The 10,882-nt window shown below is 36.8% G+C and overlaps 1 long non-coding RNA gene across 1 annotated transcript; it reads right to left on the bottom strand.

Annotated features, from left to right (window-relative positions):
- Positions 1-639: 639 nt before the first annotated feature.
- LOC116869054 lies at positions 640-9,965 on the bottom strand. Its single transcript, XR_004382951.1, has 3 exons — positions 9,956-9,965; positions 3,200-3,203; positions 640-725 (listed from the first exon to the last, which is right to left on the bottom strand). It is a non-coding gene; the product is annotated as an uncharacterized LOC116869054 (long non-coding RNA).
- Between the last annotated feature and the right edge of the window lie 917 nt (positions 9,966-10,882).

Genomic DNA, 10,882 nt, shown 5'->3' with positions numbered 1-10,882 from the left:
AAATGAAGTAAGTCACAGGCGTATCTAGTAAAGATATACACAAATTTGTCTTGGATTTTCAGAAAGCCTCCAAATTGACTGATTTTTCTGATTATTATTTATATATCTCTATAAATTGATCATAGATGGGTTCATTATAGGTTATCAACAATCATACGATTTTCAGATTGGAAAATTCCATTATAAGCTAATTACTGAAAAATACATAATTCCATGTATCTATCTCACTATAAAATTTTCTTTTCTTTCATTCTCTAGACTTAGCATTTAAGACTTTTCTTGAGGGACACCTGGGTGGCTCAGTCAGTTAAGTGTCTGCCTTAGGTTCAGGTCATGATCCCTGAGTCCTGGGATCGAGCCCGGTGTCGAGCTCCCCGCTCAGTGAGGAGTCTGCTCCTTCTCTCCCTCTGCCCCTCCCCACCCTTGTGGTTTCTCTCTTTCTGTCAATAAATAAGTAAAATCTTAAAAAAAAAAAAAGACAGTTCTTGAGATTTTATATTATCATGGTTTGAATGTTCCTGTCCTTGAATTGACCTAATAACCTAATTTGAAGGGAAAGTTTATACAGGATAGATTCCTGTATTATTTGAAAATTCAGCCATTAATTCAAAGCTATTAGCACACTATCCAGTCAAAATTTCATTGATAGTTTTGCTTTCTGTTCTTGCTTTATAACCTTACAAGTTAGCACAGACCGCTCTTCATATTGGAAATCACTGTTTCACCTTCATCTTGCAGAATTAGTATAAAAGGAAAAAGAAACTCCTATTAACCAAAACACAAAAAACAAGTATATTTCAAAAATGTATCAGCTAGGGCGGCTGGGTGGCTCAGTGGGTTAAAGCCTCTGCCTTCGGTTCAGGTCATGATCCCAGGGTCCTGGGATCCAGCCCCCCATAGGGCTCTCTGCTCCGCAGGGAGCCTGCTTCCTCTTCTCTCTCTGCCTGCCTCTCTGCCTGCTTGTGATCTCTGTCTGTCAAATAAATAAATAAAATCTTAAAAAAAAATGTATCAGCTGATGTTGCTTAAAGATGAACAACAGTATTACAGCACAGTTTTTTAAAATTTATTTTTATATATATATTTTTTATTTAAATATTTTATTTATTTATTTGACAGAGAGATAGTAGGGGAGGCAGTAGGCAGAGAGGCAGTCAGGGGGCAGGGGGGATGCGGGAGAAGCAGGCTCCAGGATGCAGGGCTTGATCCCAGGACCTGAGATCATGACCTGAGCTGAAGGCAGAGGCTTTAAACCACTGAGTCACCCAGGCGCCCCAGCACAGTTGTTTTAGATATCCCAGGGTTTTGTTTGTTTTAAGCAGAATTTTTTTTTTTTTTTTTAAACATCAGCGTCATTGAGCTTTCTGACCACCATGGGTCAAGGACATTGATGTTACAGTTTCATTTACTCCACAGAATCACACTGAAAACTTAAGGCGGGCAGTAAGGCGAGCAGAACACTGGGCTTCTGACATCAGAGGGCCTGGGGAAGATGCAGGTGTGGGGAATGGGAGGAGAATGGGCCAAGGCAGGAGAGATTTTTGAGTGAATTCCTGGCACTGACAGTATAGATTCAGGCAATCGAGAGTAACATGAGATTTTTATTTATTTATTTTTTTACCAACCAAGGAAGCAAGAAAGAGTGAAAAAATGAATGGCATGTCCAGGGATTGGGGAAAATATTCGGAAGAACTGGAAAGAGGAGAAAATGTCATGTGGTATCTATAACAAGAGGCTACACTCTTGCTCCTGAAAGCGTAATTCAAGCCCTAGGTATGTCCGCACGTACCGTGAACCAGTTAGAGCCGCCAACCCTGGAGCCAGGATCGACTTTTAACAACGTACCCTGGAAGACAGGACGCACGTTGATGTTTGTGATGAGATTTTGGGGAGCCTGTTTTTTGACATTAAAATCAATAAAATATACGCTCAGATAGTATCAAAATTACTTAGGAAATTATTCTTTGAAATTTGAATTTCACATTTTAAACTATGGGAAAATGCTAGAAATCTTACCAAATATTAGCAATGCTTGTTCTGTCTCAATTTTCTTAAGGCATGTTTAAGTACCAAGGTATTTATGAAGTATGCAAGCAGTCAAAGATTCCCATTAAGTATTTTATTTTAATGCATTGAAATGAAATGATGGGCTTGTTTTTAAATTGAAAATGGTACTCCTTTCCGGTTTTTGTTGTAACTGGATGCAGCATTTTTCTTTTACAACATTATTTTTAAAAAATGTGTGAATATAAAGCATTGAGATTGCTTTAAAAACTCTACTAACAGGCGCCTGGGTGGCTCAGTCGTTAAGCATCTGTCTGCCTCCGGCACAGGTCAGGATCCCAGGGTCCTGGAATCAAGTCCCGCATTAGTCTCCCTGCTCAGCGGGGAGCCTGCTTCTCCCACTCCTACTCCCCATGCTTGTGTTTGCTCCATCCCGCATCAAATAAAAAAACAATAAAATCTTTAAAAAAATAAAAAAAATACTAACATAATAAGGTTCTCTTTGTTGATCTCGGTATAGGTTACATGGATGTGTTCAGTTTGGTGAAAATTAGTTGGGCTGCGTGGTCATGCTATATATATAATTCTGAACGTGCGTGCATGTGTGTGTATAATTCAGTTTCAATTATAAAAGAAATCTATACCAGCAGAGCACACCTACTACCTTTAAAGAAGCAGTAGACTTGTGGGACTTTATACATAGTCCCAAATGCTGAAATTACTCAAATTATTTAGGAAATGTCTCTGGGGGTGTATGGAGGGTTTCAAAACAGCCTTTTAGTGTTAATTTGCAACTCCCACAATGCCTCTATCATGCTTGCTGGGTTACAGTCCCACACACCTTATTTCATGTTGTTTTGTTTTGTTTAAATTTGTTCATTACCCAGCTTAACCCAATTATGCGTTAGTCTTGGCTGCACATACCTTTTAATGTTGTTTAAAAAATTCAAACCTATCACCTAAAACAAAGTTTGGCCATAGAAACAGATATTCAAAAATGACAAGTTCCAAAAAATAGTTTCAGCAAGGTCCGTGTAATGGGATAAATGTCAGTTTCCCTGATATCTGGTTTCAAGGAGTTTACATTGAGACCTTTATATAATCCTGATATATTTGATAAAGTATTCATTTCATTGCCTTGAAAATATATCAAATAGCCAAAGAAAGGGGAAATGCTAAATTCAAATTGTACCACTTTTCTTTAATTATACATGAAAACTTGAGTCAAAGGTAGAAACAGGGTAAAGCAGTTCACTATAAAAATGATAGAAGGTTCTAGGTCAAGTTGGCTATTGGAAATAAAGCCACTATCATGTTTCATCAAATATTAGGATTCAATGCCAAGGGTTTTCATTATATACACGGTACAAAGTACTTTATAAATCACCATATTTGCTGACATTCAATTACATTCAGTCATATTAATATGAACTGCAGAGTGTTTTTAGATGTCTACTGGCAGTAAAACCAGACTTTTCATTACAAAAGCTTGGCATTCACACATGGCCCCAAAGTTCACGTAACACCTTGAAACATCCAAGGTACAAATGCTAATTATTTTTAAATGTTTCACACTACAGATTAATTACCTATGAACCTTAAAAATAAACACCTGTCCATATACAGTTAAATAAGGTTAACAGACTTTGTACAAATCAGGTAGTGATTTTCCTAAGAAAATGTAGTCCTTCCCCATCTCTTTCTCTAGGATATTTATTTTGCACAATAATTTATTTTTTTAACTGAGTGAAACTGTTGCATTTGTAAAATAATCCCAAAGTCTCTAGGAGAGGAAGCACCTGTCTCTGTTTTTGTAGTGATAGTGCCTGAGCTGAACACGTCATGTTGAATGATCAGACTCAGTGTTTTACCATTCTCACACTTCCAGGTAATGGAAACTCATCTCTTGTCTCTATTTGATATATTATTTCCCAACTGAAGAATTCTTATGATGCCTTTTAGATCAGAGGTTTGAAACACTGGGTGTATTGGAGTCACTTAAAAAAACTATGGATTCCTGCAGCTTATCCTGCTATTTTGATGTAATGTTCTGTGGGATGCCTGGGGATGGTATTATTATTATTAAATATTATTTATTACTATTGTTATTATCACCATCATTGTTATTGTTGTTATTATCCCCTGGCAATTCTAATAGGCAATCAAAAGTGAGAACCACTCTGAGATCATGGTTGTTAGGAGATGAATGCCTCTATGTAATTTTGTAAGTAGTAGAAGAGAGAGGAGATATTCTTGGAAGATGTTTTTGAGGCTACCACAAATTTTAAGGACATTTATATGACCCAAATGATTTTTTGAGATTTATTTGCATGTATATATTATACTGTATATACATGTCTATAGATATATACTTGGATATATGCATATATCTGTACATATATCCATATATACTGGAATGCATGTGTTATGCCCCATAGTTACATAGAAATAAATATTTTATTTGAATTCAATTTAATATCAATTAGTTCAAAGCAAGGCATTTAAACCTTAAAAGTATTCTCTCAGGTATAAAAGCACCTTGATGAGAAATATTTATTTATGACCACAAGGGGGTGCTTATGATCTGCAAATGGTGTAATTCAGAATTAAAGTAAAATTGGTAATTACATATGCAACTTCAAATAATTTGCTACCTATGAATTTTTCTTTTCCTAGAAATAAATGTTATGATTTATAGTGACAGTAACAGAAACTGCTTTCTATGCTGTCTGTATAATTTCTGCATGCCCACAATGCAGTAAAAGATTCTTTCTGTGGAAAATATTTTCCTGTAGAGATGTTACTTAAGTTTAAGTTTTCAAATTTTAATCCTTGGCTATTGTTATAGCATAGATTTGTTAAATACATTTTAGAGGGGCATATAGAAATGCTTCCTACATCTAATTTTCAAAATATTTCTAATATCTAATTTATTTTCCATGAAAATATTATAGTTTTACCAGAATAAAAAAGTAACATTTATTTTTCTTAGGGCTATCAATGAAGCTGAGTAGATTTAATTTCTTCATTTGTTTTCTAATTTATGAAACAGATTTGGAATGTGCTCAAAGTTGACAAATAGTCAATTTTTTTTTTTTTAATTTTAAGAATTTGAGGAGATAGGGGCACCTGGGCAGCTCAGTCATTAAGCATCTGCCATTGGCTCAGGTCATGATCCCAAGGTCCTGGGATAGATCCCTGCATCGGGCTCCTGCTCGGCGGGAAGCCTGCTTCTCCCTCACCCACTCCCCCTGCCTATGTTCCCTCGCTCTCTCTCTCTGTCAAAAAATAAATAAAATCTTTAAAAAAAAAAAAAAGAATTTGAGAAGATAAACATTTCACTTGGTTTGGACTTTAATTATTTTTCAAAAGTTAACATTTTGATGAAGGAACATTCTAAAGTATAAACAGAAATCATCTATAGAATTTATACCAGTAAATGCTATGCACGCCTTTTATTCTGAGGCAAAAAGTGTCTGGATTTCATGAATAAAGAAGGTAAGTTTCTTGTTCTCAAGGAATGTACAGTTTAGTGAATGTTCAAGTCTTACTACAGTGGGGATTCAGAAATTTGTGGTTCCCTCTCTGTTTCATCCTTTCCCCCAAGACCATCTTGTTATGCCTTAGGACTGAACAGCTTCCCATATGGGAAGACTCAAAGCACCCTCCTTTGGAAGGTGAGCAGCATGGTGAGCTTGTAAGGCAAGCATGTTATGACTTCCAAAAGGAGATATTTGACTCTTTTACAAAACACAGCTGTAAGTAAAGCAGAGAAGCGCCTTTGAGCTAAACCATGAAAACATATTTTTAGTATTCCCAAAGCAGCTTGCTTATTTTGGAACAACTTCCTAGCTGCCCTGTCCTCCAGTGGTCCAGCAAGCTGTATCAGACTGAGTTCTTCATGAATGTGTTCAACTGCTTCCCTGTTGTAGCCCTCCAAAGACCCTCCTGTTGGAGATTTCAGCCCTCTATAGCCTCTCCCTTTTATGGAAACATTTATCTCCACTCCATACTTTTCCATTTTCCATCACGTGCCCATTTGTGTGCAATTTTATTTAGGAGGATGTAGGCCGTTTTTACTCTGAGGTCCGTCTAAGCTTCCGAAAATTAATAACTGTTAAAAGTCTTCAGAGATGAGACTAAATATAGTTATAGTCAATGTCATTTAAATCAGGATTTTCTTGCTGCTGAGATTCTACAACTTTGACAAATAACCACATGAATTTTGGTCACTCTTGCCTGGGACTCTTAACTTGGGCTCAGGATTCTTATCACTGGGTCTCACTTACTGGCACCCTGTTATAGGATCTCAAATGATGACTTGCCCAGATGGCTTACCCCTTCCTGTTGAGTCTTCTCACCTAACCCCACCCTTCTCCCCTCCAAAACCCTCAGTTTCTTTCTCAGAGTCCACAGTCTCCCATGGCTTGTCTCGCCCTCCAATTTCCCCCAACTCACTTCTCTTCTCCATCTCCCAGTGTCCTCTGTGTTATTCCTTATGCTCCACAAGTAGGTGAAACTATATGATAATTGACTCTCTCTGCTTGACTTATTTCACTCGGCTTAATCTCCTCCAGTCCCGTCCATGTTGCTACAAAAGTTGGGTATTCATCCTTTCTGATGGAGGCATAATACTCCATAGTGTATATGGATCATATCTTATTTATCCATTAGTCTGTTGAAAGGCATCTCAGTTCTTTCCATGGTCTGGCAACTGTGGCCATTGCTGCTATGAACATTGGGATACCGATGGCCCTTCTTTTCACCACATCTGTATCTTTGGGGTAAATACCCGGTAGTGCAATTGCAGGGTCATAGGGTAGCTCTATTTTTAATTTCTTAAAGAATCTCCACACTGTTTTCCAAAGTGGCTGCACCGACTTGCATTCCCACCAACAGTGTAAGAGTGTTCCCCTTTCTCCACATCCTCTCCAACACACGTTGTTTCCTGTCTTGTTGATTTTGGCCATTCTAACTGGTGTAAGGTAGTTATCTCAATGTGGTTTTGATTTGAATCTCCCTGATGGCTAATGATGATGAACATTTTTTCATGTATCTGTTAGCCATTTGTATGTCTTCATTGGAGAAGTGTCCGTTCATGTCTTCTGCCCATTTTTTGACTTGATTATCTGTTTTGTGTGTGTTGAATTTGAGGAGTTCTTTATAGATCTTGGATACCAACCCTTTGTCTGTAGTGTCATTTGCGAATATCTTCTCCCATTCCATGGGTTGCCTCTTTGTTTTGTTGACTGTTTCCTTTGCTGTGCAGAAGCTTTTGGTCTTAATGAAGCCCCAACAGTTCATTTTCGCTTTTGTTTCCTTTGCCTTTGGAGAACATAACTCTTAAGACACCATTTCCAACTCCAAAGGCTTTTGCTTCACTAGGCTCTTACTATGCCTGTAAACACAGAATTTTCTTCTGTCCCAAGATCTGGAAGATTCCTCTCTGCTCATATCTGTCTGATTCTTTGTTGCCTAATTTTTGAGGCAGCTTTCCTTCATTGCTTTCTGGAGCTGATAGGCTTATCTTGGCGTCATTCCTGGGAGCAAGTTATAAACTTAAAAGGACTCAGTTAGAACCCATTGTTTGAACTAAGCCTGCTGCCTACACTTGATTTTATTGAAATGAGATTTGTTTTAAACTAGTGGATAATCCTGCAGATACTCACAATCAGTGAGTGAACCAAGATTAAGCTACACCTAAGTTTGTAGTGAGTGGATAAAAACTGACTGGATAGGAAACAAAAAAATACGAGGGCCTTCCAGTTAGTTTCTATTATAGTTTAGGACAGATCCATGTGACCACAGAAAGTAATTTGAAGGATCAAAAATGTGAACAGAAAAATGAGATTGAAGGAAGAAATGAAGCTATTAACTCCACACACTAATTAGAATTGACCTCTGTGACTGGTGGGCCAGGACAGTCTTAACAAAACCCACAGGGAATAAATTTTGGTCTTCAACACCCCAGGATTTCTGAGTAATGGTTTGGGTTGACGTCAGTGAAGTCAGAGTGAAATGAAGGGAGAAAGTAGACTTTGGGGATCCCCAAGCAAGGTAAAAGCTGGTCTAAAATTATGGAAACGGTAGAAGAGATTTTATAATTCCTGGAATATCCAAGTCAAATGTGTCTTCAGGTAGCAAAAGCAGGGTTTTCTGCTGTATAGCAACAATATCCCTACGTAGTTAATGACGTAGTTAATGACTTAACACCTCCCATTCTTCACTGGATTTTCTATACCATAGTAAGTAAGTTTCTGAACTTTCATAATAGTGACTTCTTACGGTGTATATGATGGTTCGTGACTGACAAAGAGGACTGGGATAAGTAAAGAGCATAGTTGTGCTCTTAAATTGGCAGATAAGATTGTGACCATGGTCAAATTCATTTCAGCAGGGACATGTGGGAATGTACCCATCTTTCATCACAGCCGACTCTACACCTTAGAAATAGCCTGCATTTAAAAAAAATATATATGGCAGAGTATTATTCATCTCAAATTTTCACAACAGACTTAAAGACAATCAGCTAATTTTCTTACTACTTGCCCAGTTGTAACAACTATGATATCAGTAGGCTTAGCAAGTATAGTATGCTACTTTAGATCAGATTTTATATTTTTTTAATAGTATCTGTTGACTAAGACTGATTGTTTTCTTCTAGGCCTGGCTAATTTTTGCTGTCTTCTAGGTCTATGTGAGCCCTTCATGACTTGTATAATAAAAAAGGCAATTAATCTCTACACCTTTTAATTAAAATTCCATATGTATGATTTACTTATTCAGGAACTTTAGACTTTCTCTCTTCTAAAGGATAGTTAATATAGAAAATGCATTAAGGGATTTACAATTACCATTTAAAACTCATTATTGGTAATGTTTAGCAGCAATATAGTAAAGTTATAAACACATCTATGTGCTTCTCTTAACTATCTTGCATTGTGTAGTTGTCTGCCAAACAAGTTCCTCCAAATTTAACAAAGAAAATTTCATTGCTAATTAGATTTAGAAAAGACTCTAGAAACTAATGGAAAAAATAAAATTTAAGAGGGGGGTAATTAGTCCAAAATTATCCACGAAATCTTTACTGCTGCCCTGCAAGGTTTATTTTCAATTTACTTTTTATAAGGTTTGTAAAACAGTGCTTTAAATAAGATATAAATGCATATGAAAATAATTGGTGGAAAAAGCATACAATGTAGTTCTTGTTTATGTAGAAAGAGTGTCCTCATAGTGTTTCACAGCTTAGAGAATTTACACTTACTACCACGTATTTTAGAGATTTTTATCACAGTATTTGGAAAAATCAGCTTGTCTTTCTGATATGAGTAATACCTCAATTTGACAGTAGATGGCACTATTGTCCTTTTCTAACAATGTGCCGCTTCCAGGCAGGCCGAGGCTCACGCTAGGGGCACACTTAGTTTCCTCCAAGGGTAGAGAAGAACTGCCATCCAAGAATCAATCTTGAAAGTCATTATTAATTTGAAATGACATCAAAGTTTCATTTTTTCGCTACTCTCTGTTTTAAAATAGCCGTCATACCTTTGCTATTAACTGCTTCGTTGGGGTAGCCAGAAATTCTTTCATGTGTAATGATTTTTTTTTTTTTTAAACAATTTCAGTGCTTTTGCTAGCGCAACAGAACAGTCTTACATAAATGATGGTAAGGAAAATTTATCTCTTTATGATAAGGATAATAATACTCTTTATACCTCTTTGATATTTATTATCCCTTTTCAATAACATTACATGCATAACATGGCAATGGTCATAAAGGTTTGTCAACATGGTTTTCATTAGTTAGATGCTCCATATTAGCATTTCCTAACAGATCGCTGAAATTGCCTCTCACCAGCTCTTTTGTCAATGGCAAATCCATTTACTGCTACTTTTTATCCAAAAACAAATAAAACGATAGCAATAACAACAATGGAAACTTAGTTCTTACTTCCCTCCCTCCACCCCCCTCCCTCGCAATGGTTGTACTTTCTCTATTGTCCAGCTTTGTACCAACTCGGCAGGTAGTCTCTAATGGATTAATAGCTTGAAAAGGGGGATGTTATTGACAGGCACAAATGGATTTCTAAGCATTTCTCTGAAACTCCTCGCTAACGTTCCTTTCACAGGAGCCGTGAAGCATGTGAATTCCTTCTTGGAACGTTTTAGTTTTGTTCCAATCAAAGGGTTTGCCATCCTGGGATTTTCATTTGACTTTAATCGTGGAGATCTAGTTTGCTTTCCTAGGATTTTCAGGGTTGATTGATGGTGTGAAATAATGCATCGATAAAAGAATAATTTGGAGAAAACCACAGGGAGATCATCTGTATTTTGTTTCATTTGCTGTTGTGCTTCTCGCTAGCTCAGAAAATTGATGGATGACAATTATATTTGGGCGTGTATATATGTATATATACTTTACTTCAACAGGCTTGAGATGTCTTTCATCTGCAAAAAGACTTATTTTATGCCAATAATTTAGGTACAAAGAGTGTATCCTATGATTCCTCCATTCATTACACCTCTATTATGAGAGCCCCCCCCAAAAGAAGCTAACTTTTAAACATCTGATTGGCCAATCTCATATTTAAACAAATAATGTAAACTAAAGTGAAACATGTTTTCTAGGAATATGCAAAGACTTTGGACATTGTGTTCTGTTTAGAAGCCTAGCGCCTAGCATCATTCAACTCTACTCTTCTATAGGTCTTGCTCAATCAGGACCAAATTACTTGCTATCCTTTTTATATTTAGGATTGGTTGTAGATGCCAAATAGCCTGGAGCTCGGTGTTGAATACTTTAGCCTTAATAGTAACTGGAGCTATTTGAGACCAAATCATCTCCAGTTTTGATCTCAGTTTGGCTCAAGTCTATCAG

This window comes from Lontra canadensis, unplaced genomic scaffold (genome assembly GCF_010015895.1).
Source record: "Lontra canadensis isolate GAN:19392208 unplaced genomic scaffold, GSC_riverotter_1.0 scaffold18, whole genome shotgun sequence".
In the NCBI taxonomy this organism is placed as follows: domain Eukaryota; kingdom Metazoa; phylum Chordata; class Mammalia; order Carnivora; family Mustelidae; genus Lontra; species Lontra canadensis.
The sequence above is the reverse complement of the archived record's forward strand: the minus strand, read 5'-3'. Positions and strand labels throughout refer to the sequence as shown.